Raw genomic sequence first — 18,234 nt, forward strand, 5'->3', positions numbered from 1 at the left:
AGCCGTTTGTGGGGTCCTGCTCACACTAAACCCAGATTAATATTCCCCCCATATCCAACCAGCCCAGACACCGGCTCCCGGCCTCGCTGTCCTCCACCACCCCCCTCTTCTCCCCTGCCTTTTCTGGCCGTGATCGTCTCCCTTCCCTAATCCAAGTCCGCTGCCTCTCATCTCGCTCTTTATCTCGTCTAAGTAAGCACCTTTCTCATGGCTTCTTTCCATGAGGGGGAAGCAGCAGGAGGAGCGTAAATATGTTTTCCCCAAGCCCTCCTCATTGCTCACTGACCTCTGTGAGGTGTTATTATCGGAGTGACTGCTAAGCCACGAGATTGCTTTTAGCCAGGTTCACCAGGGGAGAGTAAGGCTGGCTTTAATGGCTCTGTATTGGTTTACATGCCACCCAATGAACACATGAAGGATGGGTACTTATTGTATTAGGCAAATATTTCAACCATTAACACACTAATGTACCCAAATAAATAGAGAGAGATAGACTTTTTGTTTATCTCCACACACCAGATACAACATGTAAATGCTAACGAAATATATTTGACTTGTCATTCATTTTATTCATAGACTGTACATAAGAAGTGGACGTAGTCGCCGTGATGTCACTCATGAGTTTGGGAACTGCCGTTTTGAAGCCTCGAGTTCGGCATTTTGGCCGTCACAATCTTATTTTTTTGCAACTAGAAGTGAACAATGAGAAAGAAAATGTAATCAACCAAAATGCTACAATTAACTTTCAAGAACTGAAAACACACTGTGAAAGGGTTAAAGTTGTAAGACGGAAACACGGACAACTCCCAGACCGGACAACGCTGTCCTTTGCGACCTGTCAATCACAATGTAGCCACGCCCTAAAGCATACCCTGCTTTATGGTCAGTTTGACTCTAAATGGGACCATAATTTACTAAATGAACATCATGCTGTATTGAAGAAGACTTGAAACTAGCGATTGAGACCATAAACTCATGTTTACAATGTTTACTGAGGTAATAAATCAAGTGAGAAGTAGGCTCATTTTCTCATAGACTTCTATACAATCAGACTTTTTTGGCAACTGCTGGCTATTAGAAAGAATGCAAGTTTAAGGCACTTCAGCATTGGCTTCACTTCTCAGACCCGGAGGTTGACCACTGATTTTACTTTTGTTTGGAGGCAGTTAATATATTCTTCAACATATTGCATATATGCATCTTGAAAAAAATGCAATTCAGTGGAAATGAACAAGCTGTAATCCAAACAACTTCCTGCCACATCTCCTGTGATTTCTAAAATAATCTAAATTTACTTTGCTGAAATTGCCACAGTAAAATTTTAATACAATACAACAGGAACACTTGACAATATTATGTTATCCACTAAGGCAACACCAAGTATCATCTTAAAAAGTGTATGTCCAAACTAGGGCTGTCAAAGTTAACGTGATAACGCATTAATGCAAATTAGTTTTGGTGCCACTAATTTTTTTTAGCGCATTAACGCAGCTTGCAGATTTTAGGTTGTAGCGGGCTTTTAAAGTTAAAGAGAAGATACTGCCATTATATGAAACTAGAAAAAACCTAAGAAATTCATTGGTACCAACATAATGGAGGTTAAATAACGCTCCAAACTTACGCAAATTTTTGGTGGGGAAAAATTGGCATGGCCATTTCCAAAGGGGTCCCTTGACCTATGACCTCAAGATATGTGAATGAAAATGGGTTCTATGGGTACCCACGAGTCTCCCCTTTACACACATGCCCACTTTATGATAATCACATGCAGTTTGGGGCAAGTCATAGTCAAGTCAGCACACTGACACACTGACAGCTGTTGTTGCCTGCTGGGCTGTAGTTTGCCATGTTATGATTTGAGCATATTTTTTATGCTAAATGCAGTACCTGTGAGGGTTTCTGGACAATATCTGTTATTGTTTTGTGTTGTTAATTGATTTCCATTAATAAATATATACATATATTTGCATAAAGCAGCATATTTGCCCACTCCCATGTTGTTAAAAGTATTAAATACTTAAACAGAAAAATGTGTGATGTATTTGCAATTAATCGCGATTAACTATTTTAATCGATTTACAGCCCTAGAAAAAAACTTTTGCACTCGACGATGAGTTGAGATTGATTTTTACAAGATACTTTTGTACTTAAAAAGCAACCAAACGCCATTTTATTTCATATTGAATAACTGTGAGAGCAGCAGAATTAAAGCCACGACACAGAAATGCACAAGCAGCAGGCCAATAGCAACGGTACTGCTTCCTGCTGCTGGTTTCCCAGACTCTCTCACAAGATTGTCACCAAAAGCCTCTTCTTCACTCTTTTTGTTGTTGTTTTTTTTCCTCCCTTTCTTGTTCCTTTTCTCCCATCTGGATCAAGGCTGAGAGAAGAATAACAAATGCATTTTGAGCCGAGAGAAAAGGGGGATGAATTTGGCGTGCTAAACAGGCAGGCTAAACCCATTACCTAAGTGTTCTTTATCTTCCCATATGCTTTTGTTGTTTAATCAGCTTTGTATCTCTCCAAATCCTGGATTGAGATAACAAACAAATGGATGAGCTCACAGCAGAGTAAGAAAGCCTTTTTGCTGGCACCTTAAATGCCAAAAGACGATCGTGATGCTGCGCAGTGGTCAGAGTAGAAACACAACTGGGTCAGATTCTCTGATTCTTGGACCAGGCCAACATCCAGTTCTCCCTAAAATTACCTCCTCTTTCTCCCCCCTGTTGTAAAGGAATGGGCCCAGAGAGAGAGAGAGAGAGAGGGGAAGGGGGAGTAAAGCTGCAGCTCACAGATTTGCAATCTTCAGCCACGATTTCTCTCTGCTTCTTCTACATAAGAAAAGGAGGATTCTAGATTATCTCTGGCACCCAAAGCCAGGGAGAGTTGAATACAGAGAGGACTTTACTGCCAATGTGGTTGTACAATAGCCACAGTCGTTATCAGATTTACTTTGGGGTTTCTAAAAATATGGTTTGTGTCTGTTACTGCTATATACTGACCACAAAGACCTAAAGGTGACGGTAAAATTAGTGGGAAAAAGAAAATCAGCAGGTTTGTAAACACTTAAGGGAAAAATAAATGTTTAAATTCTGCACATATCAACCCAAAGTGTGCATCTCCCTGCAATTTATCTGAAGTGAGTTTTTTTTATTTAATTGCCTTTGTTTACATCTTTATATTTACAGTAAATTTTGTGGTAAATAACTGTGGTAAGTAATTTTGAAGTGAGGCTTTTATGACACATCATACAGCTCATAACTGTCACTCTTTTCCTCTTCAAGTGAAGATCACATCCAAGAATGTGATCCTGACGTATTTGAGCTCTGGACAACTTAGCAAGTTATTTCACGGGGAAGGAGCTCTACAAGACAATCACAGAGTCACACTTAAACCTGCGATAACTGATTTTTTTGTCTACTTGCTAGCAGTGAATACCAGCTGTAAATGCAACATTGGCATACAGTATCATGACCTTTCAAGTTGATATGATGATTTATACATCCATGAAACACGGAGCAACATTAGTATTCAGTTAGAGTCATGTTTCTGGCCACCTGGCAATATTCACTCTACTTTTAGATTTGTTTTGGTCTCCACCACCTCTTGAAGGAAATATCTGTCTCTTTAGCTGTTAATGCTCCACTATGTTATCGTCTGTCTGCTGTTTGGTGCAGGGCAGGTAGTGTGCAGTGTGCGTTTAGAGCTTTTTCACTGAAAACAGTCAAATTGGGCTGTAGAGCTGAGAGGAAATGCATTATTCTCTGTGGGTTCATCGCTATGACCGACTCCTTTTCACATTATACAAAGTCTTTTTATCCATTGGTTATATAAAAATATTGAGCTTGACATCGACTGTGTGCTTCATTTTGTAAAGTCAATTGAGACATTGTTCCAGGATCTTTATCCATCCCCTATTTTTGGCGTTCTTTTGCTGGAACCATACTTAAAGATGCTAAATGCGAGATTGGGCGACGGCTTGAGCTGGCAGCTTGCAGCTAACGGTGCTAACAACACTAACAGTGAAAACAACGGCAACACTGCTGACAGAGCTAACAGTGTTAACCTGGGGGGGGGGGGACCGGAGGGTGGAAGCTACGCTTCTGCAACGGCACCAGTCGGTCAGGACGGCGTTATCAACTGTAACCGCCGTATGAGCGAAGTGCAGAGGCAGCATCCGTGAGCTAGCCAGTGGGGCACGCTCACATGAACTAAAAGCACGCGGGCCGGTCCATTGATGTCAACAAAGCACGGAGAAACTCTGATTACAACACACACGGAGGGAGAACAACTTCAATCTCTGCTCAGGTAGACATTACTCCTCTATATCTTTACATAGCAAATAGCTGTTTGATGCTATATTAATGCTCTGGATATCGTATAGAGAACCTTTAATTTAACCTTTAACCTTTAATTTTAGCCATACATAAAAAAAAAACAAGAATGCACAGGACTACACAGCAACAGAATTTGAGAAGGACTGTCTTATTTCTGTTTTGACGTTTACCTTTTTAATCCTTTTGCACTATTTGAATATAACAAACAAACAAAATCACGGTGCAGCAGGTACACACAAATGTGTTTGTTTCTATCTGGGTCGAGTCCAACTTCATCATAAATATACATCATCATCTTCAGGATTCAACATGCGGTTGAAAACAATTCAACAACTTTCAAAAGCAGCATGAAAAATATTGCATCACTTGTCAACATGTTGAGGACTCAGAAGTTCCTCTGAGTGACACCGAAACTCTTCTTTGACAGAAAAAAAAAGAGCACAGAAACAATTCTGTTCAGACCGGAGAAAGTGATGATAAGAGTGGGTGCAGGCGACCTCAATGTGCATCTCACAGTTGAATTCCCCCGGGGTAGAGGGGCTCATCGCCCCTTCTTGTTCCCCCCATCAGCTAGTATACACACACACTGACACACACATACACACAGCCTGGGAATGCTGGGGAAAATAGCCCTCATTTATTATTGCCACACTCCCTCGTCTCGTCCCCTCGGTTCAGCGGGTGCGCCGCCAAAGCACGTCTTCCACCGCCAATGTCACACAATTACCTCTTAACTGCTCAAACAAATAGAGCGACCCAGAGAGTGACATCAAATCAAAACTGTCACAGGTGATTGAGTCTAGTCATCAAGGCGGCCCGCCCGCTACCTGTCAGGAGAGTGAGGGAATGAGAGGAAGAGGGAGAATGTGATAGCAGCTTTATAATAGACCCCTAATAATGTATAAACACCCCCTCTCTCTTTTTTTGCTCCACTCATATTAAAGTTGGGCACAGAGTGCACGATGTCCTCCTTTTCAGCCGCTCCGCTCCCTCTCGGGACTCAGGATGGAGAGAAATGGCTGTGAATGGAGTAATGATAGGGAAAATGATAGAGGGGAGATTGAAATTTCCATCCTCTCTGAACCATGCCGGCTCTGCTCCCGAAAAGACATTGGCTGCTAATGGGGTTAGATCACACGCATGAGAGTTTGAGGCCTGAGTGATGTTAGCTGTTGATACTCCAGACACACAGAAAAACAACACTTTGAAGAGGAAAAGTCCCTTAAGGTTTGGGCATAGAGTGATAGTCCCCAGTCCCCAGATTGATCCCGACAGCGAACGCAGAGGACGCAGATACGTGAATGGTGCATCAGAGAGAGAGACAAAAAAAACAAACAAAAAACAGAGAAATAAAGAGCGCGAGCAAAGGGTTGAGCAAGAGCAAGCCAAGGGGACATTAGGGACATGATGATGTTGTCAGTGTCTGATGTAAATTGGAGAATGACACAGTCAACAGACACGGCTGGCTGCTCGCCGCGGCGACACGCCGGGGCCGTGACACTGACAAATGGAATATTTCAAAGGACTTAATCAGAGGAAATGGGGTTTGGTCTGCAGGTGACACGAGTCCCGCTCCAGCGCTCACAAAAAGAAAACTGATTGCCTGCCTTGAAACCCCCCCACCCCATCTCTCTATTTCTCTGTCTCTCTGCCGCCTATCTGACTCTCCCTGTCTCCCCGTCCTCGCCTGCCTCAGTCACTTCAACACAAGTGGGGGGTTCACCACCAGCATGTAGTTCAATTAGATTCAATCAGAGATAGCCTGTGAAAGCTGATGCAGAAGTATAATATACAGTAGACTGTATAGTTGTGCAGAAACATGCTGTATAGATTGTTCTCAAAACTGTATGAACGGCTGCATTTAACCAAAAGAAGAAATAAAAAAGCGCCTCTGTGAGGCTATCCACACACACAGCTGTGCTTTGAGCTAAATGTTAACAGGCTCATAATGGCAATGCCAACAGCAATGTTGTGACCAAGTTATTATTTTGCAAGTCTAAAGTCTTTGCACTCAAGTCACAAGTCAAGTCACAAGTCCTAAACTTTGAGTTTCGAGTCTTAAACAAGTCATAATGCGCTCTTCACCAAATATAATGCCATTTTAACAACAGGGTAGTAATAAATTAAATTTACAAAAATCAAGAATGCTAGTTTGTAATAAATAAATAATTTGTTTTTATTTGTTAAAAGTTTGTTAAAACAAGTGTGACTGAACTTAATCATAAAAAAGTAGAATTGATTCCTGGCACACTTTTTAAATAGCTTTGTTGAAGTATTTTCAGGTCAAAAGGCTCAAGTGTTTGGTTTGTCCGTCAAAGTCAAGACTTGTCAAGTCGAGTCTGAAATCATCAAATTTGTGACTCGAGTCTGACTGTAGTCCAGATCATGTGACTCAAATCCACACCTCTGCCATGTGCACCATCTCAGTTTAGCGTGTTAGCATGCTGACATTAGCACTAAACACAAAGTACAGCTGAGGCTGATGGGAATGTCTTTAGGTCTGCAGGTATTTCATCATAAACCAAAGTATTGGTCAAATAGAAGTTTTGACTTGATGATGGTGAAAAGTTAAGGGATCACCAAAGTGATGAAATTCATCCTGAATGTCTATACCGAATTTCATTGCAATCCATCCAACAGTTGTTGAGATATTTCACTCACAAACACAAATGTGAACCTCATGGTGGCGCTAGAGGAAAAATCTGGGCATCAACAAAGTCATCAGGATTAATCATCAAGGAACAATGAATGTCTGTGCCAGAACATTAAGTTGGTAAGTATTTCACTGAATAGGTGAATGATTAGACCAGCTGGCAGCGCTAGATCAGGGTTGGCCAAACACGATATTAACAAGTCAACACAAAGCCACATACTGTATATCGTTGACATGTTCTTTGTTGTACAATGCTAACACAGTAATAAAGCATGCACAATAACATTGTGTCCCTCGCCTCACTGCGCCGCAGGTTACCACACAGAGGTAGATCTTCAGTGATAGATCTCCCTGCTTATAGCCCGGCGGGTAGAGATGGAGGCATCCTGGCCGATGACGCAGGGGAAGGACAGCAGGAGGAGGGGGAAACAACTGGATGAGGAGATGAAAAGAGCACCTCTAGGAAGAAAGTTAAGTTTATTTAACTTTCTGCAGGCTACTTCGTCTAACTAAGTCGAGCTAGTCCTAAAGATTTTAGCGCTCTGGGACAACATGCCGAGCAAGACTCTCCTGCTGGTAATTAGTTCAAAACTGCCACCTGGAAAGTAACAGCGAAACCCCCCAAAAAATACTGAAATCCATCTCCTAACTCCTTTGTTTCCAGGACCGGGCATGGCAGTGCCACCAGAAGCTGCTATGAGATTGGTGATTTGGTGCCTCAAGTCCAGTAGCCCCACGCCGGGTATGAATCACGGCAAGGGGCCGCCGCCCTGTCACAGCGGCTACAGATCAATGATAATTACCACCGTGACACGAGTACGCTTATTACTGAACAGGATCAGGGACAGGGGCCCGAGCTGTGGTGGCCGTAGGGCCCGATCGATACTCCAGGAATAATGGCTCTCTGGGGCCCTAGATTGGACTTTGCCACTAAACAAGCCATTACCGCCGCACGCATGACAGCTTAGGTCTAGATATGCGTCCTAACTCTCCTTCTCCTGGAGGCCTCTCTCCTAGAGCCCGCCTCACTATGGCTCCCATATGCCTCGGTACTCAATCTTGTCAGGGACCGTTATGGGCAGGCGAGACACATGCCTCTGGCTTTGAGACGTGTTAACCAGAAGTGAGTGATTGGGGGAAGCATGCTGCTACAACACAATGTGCTCCTGTGCAACACGCCGGTGAAAGGGGCCTTGCAATGTGACCTGATGATTGCCACTGAGTATAGAGATCAAACACAGCCGCGGCGGTGTGTGTGTGTGTGTGTACACATGAACGTACACACACAAACAACACACACACACAAAAGCGAGCACATCAATGCGTCTAAGCGATGCTGATCCGTCTATGGCAGCCCTCATCTTCTTTTCTCTTTGATTTTTACCATTTCCCTCCTCCAGATCCCTTGTTTTTTTCCCTCTCCTTTTTTAATCCGGTCATACCTGTAATCGGGCTCTGCGACAGGAAACTTCAGAGAATCAATTAGTCCTCGCCTCATCCGGGAGCCAAGACGATTCCTCTCGACTTGAGCCGCAAACTCCTTCTATCAGGAGTCATTCTGCCTGCCTAACACCCAGACTCCTCTCTCCTGAGCCCGGATAGGTTTGACTCTAAGCCTCTAAAACGTTGACAACCCAAAGCGCCTTTCTCTCTGCGAGCCCTAACCGCCTGCCTCACCCCGGCCCCTTCTCCTCTTTCTAACCGTCGTTGCTGCTAAATAAAGAAGGATTTGTTTTTCCTCCGCGGCAGAACTGTGATAATGATGCCGCGTTACGCCGTTTCATCTACAATTTAATAAACAGTCCGTTATAAAAAGAATTCAAACTACATCTAAAGCTCGATATGAGAGGAGAAGCCGGTGACTCCAGGCCTTCCTTTGTCCCGGCGAAGTTAGCCACCGAAGAGGCAGCATTGTGGGACGGCGTTGTTTTTAAATGCCGCCACACGGCACAAAAGGAAACCTGGGACTCTTCTGCTGGCTACAGCAGGCCCTCGAGTGGAGTCTGGAACAAACAGAACATTGAGGGGTCAGATTTAATCCCCCCGCCCCTGCCTTTTGTATTCAGATTAAAGACTAAGGAGGATTTGCAGGAGCCTGGAGTCTCTTGTTAAAAGACTGTGTTCTCCACTTAACCTGCAATTTACCTGTCACTTAAGCCCGCTGCAGCGATCATCCACACCTCTGCCAGTGAAAGGGGCTGTTATTTTTTCACAACTCTGAAGAAAGGCTTTATGTTCACTTGAGCATAATGAATTCCCTGACAGATGCTGATTAGAGCAGCAGCAGCTTGTGAAAGATACTTAACACTTTGGACATAAACAGGATATATACACACACACTACTTCTACGTCTACTTCTAATAAACCAGAAATCACTGCTTGACCAGTCGGACTGTTCTGATGAGGTTGTGTATTCTCTAGAGCGTCGTGAAAGAGATGCCTGCAGGCCACAGAGCTGGAGCACATTGTGAAGCTTCTTGATTTGTATTTCCGACCCTCCTCATCTGCTCTGCTGAAAAATCCTGCGATAGAAACCTGACCTTCTTTTTCCCTCCATAACCCTCTCACAGAGGCCGTGTATGATTCATCTCCCCCAAACCAAAGTCAGGGGAGTGACTGAAACTGCCGCCATCATTCTACAAGACCTCATCCATTTCATCCTCTCCTGTGAGCCGCCTCGCCCTCCGCCGGACGGCCATAACGCCGCTCTAAATCTTCCTCCTGAACAGAACTCGCCAGGTCCACGGCGGCAGTAAAGCGGACCATTCGCTTTCACAGCACAGCCAGAGAGGAGTAATGGGACTGATGTGGAGACATTATCAGTCACTCACTGGCTGCCAAAGCTCTGTGAGCTAAAATAAAAAAAAAGCATGTGCAGATGCCCACCAAACAACCGCACCGCTCTTGATGGAGCTTTACACAAGTCTTTGATACGTCCCTTAATCTCCACTAAACTATCCCACTGGTTTTAACACCCTTACGCATTAGCCTATGTCTTATAACTTAAGAGTTTATCGTTCGGCGCTAAATTTAGACGCCCTTTCTTAAGACTCAAGGCAGCTTGGAAGCTGTGTGCATGCAGCGTGCAAAATTATAAACCTTCAGAAACGTTCATTGTTTTAGGAATCGGTACCTTCTGCGGTTGAGCCATAACAGATTAAAACAGTTTGGAGGAACAATCAGCTGGATGGTGGAGATAATTTTTCACTTTGTTTGTGTGGACATTCAAAGCAAAAGAAACTCTTTCGGTAAGCCCGAAGTGAAGAGTAGGACCGAAAACAGAAGTCACTCATCTGCCTTGTCTTTGTGTTAAAGCTGCAGTGGGTTGAAATGGAGCAAATATGATTTTAAAAAGTAATTTTTTTATAAAACGGTCACTATATCCTGACAGTATAGTACATGAGACAGGTCATCTGAAAAGAATCATGTGCTCCTGTTTCCTCCGGTGTCCTCCGGTGTCCTCCGGTGTCCTCCGGTGTCCTCCGGTGCTCCTAACGGCATCTGCAAGATTTCACAGACCGGAGGAAAACAACCAATCAGAGCCGAGCTGGAGCTTGCTGTCTCTGAGCAGCAGTCAATCATTCGCAAACTCCGATCAAACGGTCAAACTAGGCAGCGCTGATCAAATATGAATCACTATTCTGTTACTGTAATGCCTATTTCTTACCTCAAATGTTTTCAGAAACATCTTGTAGTGTACTGTTTAGCTGTAAAATGAGAAAGTTTGTGACCCGGCAACCATATACAGTAGAGATCTGTTGAGGAAATACCAAGCACCGCCCACCAGCTGGAGCACAGCCAATAGGAACATTCTCTCTGAAATGACCTGTGATTGACCAAAGTGTCCCGTCACAGGCTACATTTTTTAAAGCCTGAAAACAGAGCCATGAGGAGGTGCAGAAGTCTAGTTATCTCTCAGAACACTTGAATTACAATATGCTGAAAGGTTATTATGGAATTTTATTTTTACAAATACAAAAATATTCTTCCTACTGCATGTTTAAAGAAGATCGCTGTCTATGTGCTTTATTTTTAGAACGTTTCCCATCCTCTGTCTCGTTCCTTTCTCCCCCCTCTCAACCGAGCCCGTTCTCTCCGGTGCCCGTGAGAGTTGCCGTCTTTATTCTGGAGGAACCCACCTGTCCGCCTGCCCATCACACCCATCCCCGGTGGGCTTCTGTGTTAAATTCCAAAGTTAAAACCCATTACTGAGCTATCAGCCCACTCATAATGCTGTCTAACGACCTCATTTCCCTAAGTGTTAGCCCTGTCAGTCACCAGAGGCCCTGTCAGCTCGGCCGCCCATGTCCGAGGGTCCCGGCTGCTCTGAGGCATCACCGCCACCGCCGCCGCCGCCGCCGCGCACCTCGTCCTCATCAAAAACAGGATAGAACGCTCAATCTCTGAAAACATGTCAAGGCAAAGTGACTGGGGACACAGGGGGTAAGAGACTTTGGAATGAAAGTGCCGGGTATTTCATTTACCATATCCACTCTATTAGTCAGAGCGGCGCAGTCAATCAGGGCCCCCATTTTGATTCGAAGGGGGAGTCAGGGGAGAGAGAAGTGGGACACGGCAAGATGGCTGACGGTCACGGCGCGGCTATTCCAGCTCAGCCCAAATCAGTTTGAGGAGTCGGGTGTGTATAAAATGGATTATTACCGTTCAGATCCAAAACGTCACCGCCTGCCCTTGTTAGCCGAGGAGGTGGCACTGAGCATGTGCGGGGAGGAAAGTGACGAGAGGGTCGAATGTGTGTGTTCGTGCATGTGTGTGTGTGTGTGTGCTGTCTGTCTCCCAGGTCTCCCAGCGCACCTTTCTGTGAAACCATTTGGTAAATATGGAAAGGGGCCCCTAGGCCACACAGGCCCGGCCCCTCTTTAGGAGTGGATAATTGACTCCTTTTCCTCCGTGATAATTCATTGCTTGCATATGCCAGCTAATACATCAGCTGAAAACTGCCATGGCCCTCATCTCCCTTGACACACACACACACACACACGCCAGCACCCAGAGGAATGAGCGACTGTGGAGAGCATAAAAAATGGGGATGACAAATGGGAGCACTTCTAGATCTATGAATGAATTATGTCTTCTAAATACCTTGAGCAGAGGCAACTGTCAGCCGGCGTCTATACTAATCTGGGACAAAATATGACCAGCTCCGCATTAAAAAGGAGGGAGCAGGGCTGCTAGAGAATGAGGCGAGAAATGAATGAGCAATCAGGCCATTAAAATGTGGTGTCTGATTCAGCTTTGGTGGACATTTGCACATTTATCACGAGATGGAAATATCCTCCCCCCACCCCCCTTTTGTCATTTTAATACGGCCCCTTCCATTGAAATAGATTAGGATTATTCCAACAGGACAGAGATATCATTTGTTTTACAATAGCCGAGTCAGCACTCACAACAGTCATTAGGAATTAGATCAAGCCGGCTGCTGTATGTTTGGAGGGACGCTTTGCAGACTGAAAAGAAGGATAAAATTAATGGCACTTCACTTCAAGAGGTGGGATGTTAAACGGCTGCTCTACCCGACAACAGAGGTGGGACAGAAAGACAAATGGCTTATACAGGACGCCGGGGCAAACCGTATATGAGCCGGGCCCGTGTATAGGAAGTTCAGCGTGCATGAAACACATGGGGTCACTCGCCTGGTGATGATTATGTTCACAGAGGAGGTCAAAGACACTGTAACCTTGCTATTGTTCTATCTTCTGAATATCTGGGAGTGTAGTGTATTACCTGTGGGAAATGTATTTTTTCCAGGCGGCGGTTCAGAGACGACCTGGCGATGGTTCAGGGCCGCAGGAGGATCGCTGCATCCCTCCGAAACGCGGTGAGCTGCAGGCAGAAGGAGGAGGCGCCAAGGACGGGGCAGTGCAGCCGGAGCACTTTGAACAAGCGCAGTTGGAGGCCGTGGTGCATTCAAGGTCCAAACACTTTGGATGTAGGAAAAGTATAAATTGAGACAACTAATACAGCCAACTAAAAAATAAGGAAATAAGCATAATTTACACAGCTTTAAAGAGTTCATCATGTCACTTACAGGAACAGGCACTTGACGATACAGCAGGTAACTTCTTTATCAACTGGGGGGGGGGAAAGATTGTGTTAAACTCAGTTGTGATGAGTATTTAATTTCACAGTACATCATTTATTTATTTTTTAATAATTTAAAAAAGAGTTTAAAGCAGCTACAAAAATATGTTAAAGCTTGAATACCTTAAACAGCCCGGGACTTCTAAACTAGTTACTACTTCTACTCTGAAATCCATTTAAATTGCACTTATTTACTTGTACTTATTGTGTTATTTCCACTTGCCATTTATTGTGTCTTAACGATTTAATCAATGTTTAAACTGATGGAATAAATGTTTTAGGATTATTTAGCAGCTAGGCTTAGGTTAGTTAGTTTTTAGAGTCTTTGGTTTAGTCTTAGGTGTTTCATAGGTTGTAAATGTTAATGTATATTACGTGCACTTTTTCAAATCTAGACAACGTTTTAGTATTTAAATGTATGATTACTATCTGCTAAGCATCTGGGCCCCTATTTTCAAGCTTCCGATAGCTTATCAGGAAGTCCCATTTCACATATCTCCATTATGTCTTATTATGATGATGTATTTGTATCTTAACTGTGTTGTGAATAAAAATAATAATTTGTGTCTGTGCTTTTTTTTTCCACATAAAAAGTTAATTCACTTGGTTCTGTAATTCAAAAAACTCATTCTCCCTCACTGAAAAATACAGAATACATGAATATGCAAATATTTTCATTTCAAACGTTTGACTCCTGGATGTGTACTAAGTGACAGAAAAGTCAATTCTCAGTGTGAGTGCACTGGATGGTTCAAGTTTCCACATCACATTTCATATTGGACCACGATTGGCATCCAAATAGTTGTGATGTCACAAAATCATCTTGTACATACAAGTCTTTAAACCCAGCTTTAAGGTGAGCACAGAGACACTTTCCTCCTTCAGCGAATGGATGTGAAAACAGCCCTCTAATGCACTGGTTCACAACCTGGGGATCCCGACCCTATATCTCACCATGTCATCCATCTCTGTGAAGACCTGAACACAAGCTCCTGTATATTCCCTCTCTGCTAAACAGCCTTGAAATCTGCACTTTCTATTAGGGAGTCTCTACACTCAGTTGCTAGTTTGTAAGTACATCTAGGTGCCTATTACAACAGCCCTGCAATGGCACTGAGAGATGTTTCTAATGCTAACATTTTGTCCATCTCGTTTATATCAATGAGTGTGGACTCAATATTAGAAACATCTCTTAGATATATATATATATATATATATATATCGTAGATATAAAACTGTTTTATATCTATGCTATGGACCATTTCACAGTTGTAAACATTTGAGGGAATGATAGTGGCATCATCAATGTGTGAAAAAACATAACATGTCATAGAATGATGCATGCTTTTGGGATAATATGGCGTAAATATATAGTAGGCCTACATACAGCATCTTTAATTTTGTAAAATGTTAAAGGTCCCATATTTTAAAAAGTGAGATTTTCATGTCTTTTACATTATAAAGCAGGTTTAAGTGATATATAAATACTGTGAAAGTATCAAAACACTCAATCCATGGAGAAACACACACAGCCCGTATTCAGAAACTGTGCGTTTGAAACAAGCCGTTAGGATTTCTGTACTTTTTATGATGTCACAAATCTACAATATTTAGACCATTACACAGTTTTAAACGTAAACATACTAAATGTGTCCCAGTGTATTTCCGGTTGCAGTGTATGTGAATGACATCAGCTAACAGGAAGTAAACGTGGACCGAAGCTGTTGCCTAGCAATGCAATTCAGTTGAAACAGTATATAAAGGCATATAAAACAACAGCAGCACAAACTACAGCGTGTAAAATGACCAAAGTTGATTCAACAACACAACACAGAACAGTTTCAATATAAACTAAACAATACAACCTCCATAAATGAGTTGTAGCACCGCATTAGTTAGCTAGGTGTAACATTAACCTACTTAATAAACTGCAACTGAGTGTAACGTTACTTTCTTGAGAGATTGACAGGACCAAAGAACGAAAGGTTTCTTGGTAAATGTGAAACTTGTTGAGAGTAATTTAAGAATTCGGTCTTAATTTCAGATTAAATATGATTAAATATAATATAAAAGCCAAAGACTAAACCAAAAGAAACACAGTAAATGTTCTTACCTCGACATGAACACGCGACCATCTGCACCTGGAGCTGGAAACACTGTGTGAAGGGCGATACTGCCTCCTAGTGGCAGACATCAGTACTGCAGACTGATAAATTATATTATATTATATTATATTATATTATATTATATTATATTATATTATATTACATTATATTATATTACATTATATTATATTATATTATATTATATTATATTATATTATATTATATTATATTATATTATATTATATTATACTAAAGTATATTATATTATATTATATTATATCATATTATATTATATTATGTTATATTATATTATATTATATTATGTTATGTTATGTTATATTTTATTATATTATATTATATTCTGTGATGTTGTGTTATATTATATTATATTATACTATATTATATTATATTATATTATATTATATTATATTATATTATATTATATTATATTATATTATATTATGTTATATTATATTATATTATGTTATATTATATTATATTATATTATGTTATGTTCGGTTATATTGTATTATATTATATTATATTCTGTGATGTTGTGTTATATTATATTATATTATGTTATATCATAGTATGTTATATTATATTATATTATATTATATTATATTATATTATATTATATTATATTATATTATATTATATTATATTATGTTATATTATATTATATTATATTATATTACACTATATTATATTATATTATATTACATTATATTATAATATATTATATTATAGTATATTGTATTGTATTATATTATATTGTATTATATTATATTATATTATATTATACTAAAGTATTTTATATTATATTATATTATATCATATTATATTATATTATATTATATTATGTTATATTATGTTATATTGTATTATATTATATTATATTATATTATATTATATTATATTATATTATATTATATTATATTATATTATATCATATTATATTATATTATATTGTATTATATTATGTTATATTATATCATATTATGTTATATTATGTTATATTATATTATATTATATTATATTATATTATATTATATTATATTATATTATATTATATTATATTATATTATATTATATTATATGAACATGCTTTAGCATAAAGCCTCTGTACACCTACACAGATGTTTTCAGTTAATCTGGTTGATTAGACCTCTTCTCATGACTTGTTTTTTAATGCTTTTTTTTTAATGCTTTCTTTATTGAGCACACATCCTCATTTACAGTGGTACAAACAGATACATGGACAGAAAATAAAATAAAACAAAAAGAAGACAAAACTAAAATAATTACATATACATTTCATAAATGCCAGAGTTTATGTTATATACACCATATTAATTTAATAACTTAAAGTCTTTTTTGTTTTTAACATTGGGTAAGATTTGCGCTATATTGTTTTGAATTCATTAATAAAGTGCAGGAAAGTTGTCTTGGTTCCAGACCATCTTGACTTAAATATAGCATTAGATCAAACATATTTATTTCAACATTCACCTTCTTTTGTAGAAAGTTGGCTACATCAATCCAGAACATTCCTGTGTATATAGTATATACACAAGAATGTATGTATATATATATATATAGTGAAAAAAATAGATGGGAAATACTCTCCTCTCAAGTCCACAGAAATCACACTTATAAGCAAACCTCTTCTCAGGACTGTGTGGGCGTGTATAGATTGAGTGACATCTTCCTGCATCTCCTGTTAGGCCGGGACAAATTACAACATTATCAATCTTGTAGATGAAGATTTGTGACCTAATAAATCCCCATCAAAGCTCTGGCACACCCTCAACCTGAGCAGAGGTCTAAACAGCCAGAATAACTGAAAACACCCGTTCAGATTTGTTGTATTTTTTATTTTATGGTCATGAAATAAAATCCAACTTTATCCTTAACAAAATGATCAAGATCTCTAATGAATGCAGGCTCAAAATGAGAAGAAACAAGAGGTGGTGTGTTAAAGGTTCCATATTATGCTCATTTTCAGTTATTTTATGTGTCTCTTAGAACTTGTTTACATGCTGTAATGTTAAAAAAAAATCCTTTATTATCCTCATACTTGCCTCCATGCCGGTTGGAAACCATGGTAACCCATGCCAACCTCATGTGACCAAAACGGTTGTGAGAATCAAAATCTGAATTAATTAAAAATATATATATATTACACCTAGCAAAGTGAAATCTTATACTTACACTTAAATTAAAGCATTATTGACGTTATAGAGCTGTCCGCCAACGTCCGTTATGAACGTCGCCATCACTACCGCATTTCATCGTGGTCTCCATCGTTGCATACTATGACATTTTACCGGAAATAGTATACAATTCGCATACTAGTGGTTTCATATTAAGGTTTCAGACAAACTAAAATATCTCACATACTGTTTTAGCGTATTAAATAGCATGTTAGTACGGAATTTCGGACGCAACCTATATATTGTATATTTGTGACATCACAAATGTACAGAAATCCTGACAGCTTGTTTCAAAGGCACAGTTTCTGAATAGAGGCGGTGTGTATTTCTCCATGGATTGAGCATGTCGATACTTTCACAGTATTTATATAGCACTTGCTTTATAATAAAAAAAACATGAAAAACTCACTTTTTACAATGTGGGACCTTTAAAATAACATTACAGGATGTTACTGGATGAATGATATCTGTTGTATTACTTTAAAGGAGTCCTTCATTATTAGCAGTAATAGGGCCTACTGTGGTCTCTCCACAAGGTGGAGTTATAAGACTTGATATAGCTTCTTCTCTGTCAATGGAGCTGAAGAGATGAAGAAGCTGAAGAAGCTGAAGAAGCTCTATGAATAATCACTTATTGAGATGTTGCATGCGATTCCAGTTCATTGTACGCTCACTGAACACGTTCCCCGTTCTAATGGAAGTTATTTGCATAAAAATAATAGCCTCAGCCGCAGCCTTTTGTGAATCATTCAGCTCTCACTGACACATATGTGATTATGAGCACTTTATTAAATTCACAAATCATTACTTTAATGAGT

At 40.1% G+C, this 18,234-nt stretch overlaps 1 long non-coding RNA gene across 3 annotated transcripts in view; it reads right to left on the reverse strand.

Annotated features, from left to right (window-relative positions):
- Window positions 1-15,278, reverse strand: part of LOC141768598 (uncharacterized) — a 31,632-nt gene extending 16,354 nt beyond the window's left edge. Inside the window, exons 1-3 of one of the 3 annotated variants that reach the window (XR_012594110.1) lie at window positions 15,209-15,278; window positions 12,739-12,935; window positions 10,368-10,481 (exon numbers count right to left, since the gene is read on the reverse strand). This is a non-coding gene — a long non-coding RNA (uncharacterized LOC141768598). Of the gene's footprint in view, window positions 1-10,367; window positions 10,492-12,738; window positions 12,936-15,208 lie in introns of those variants that run through there. The other 2 variants (XR_012594109.1, XR_012594108.1) reach the window with 2 other exon arrangements.
- Window positions 15,279-18,234: the final 2,956 nt, after the last annotated feature.

Source organism: Sebastes fasciatus, chromosome 5, assembly GCF_043250625.1.
Source record: "Sebastes fasciatus isolate fSebFas1 chromosome 5, fSebFas1.pri, whole genome shotgun sequence".
NCBI classification, from domain to species: Eukaryota; Metazoa; Chordata; class Actinopteri; order Perciformes; family Sebastidae; genus Sebastes; species Sebastes fasciatus.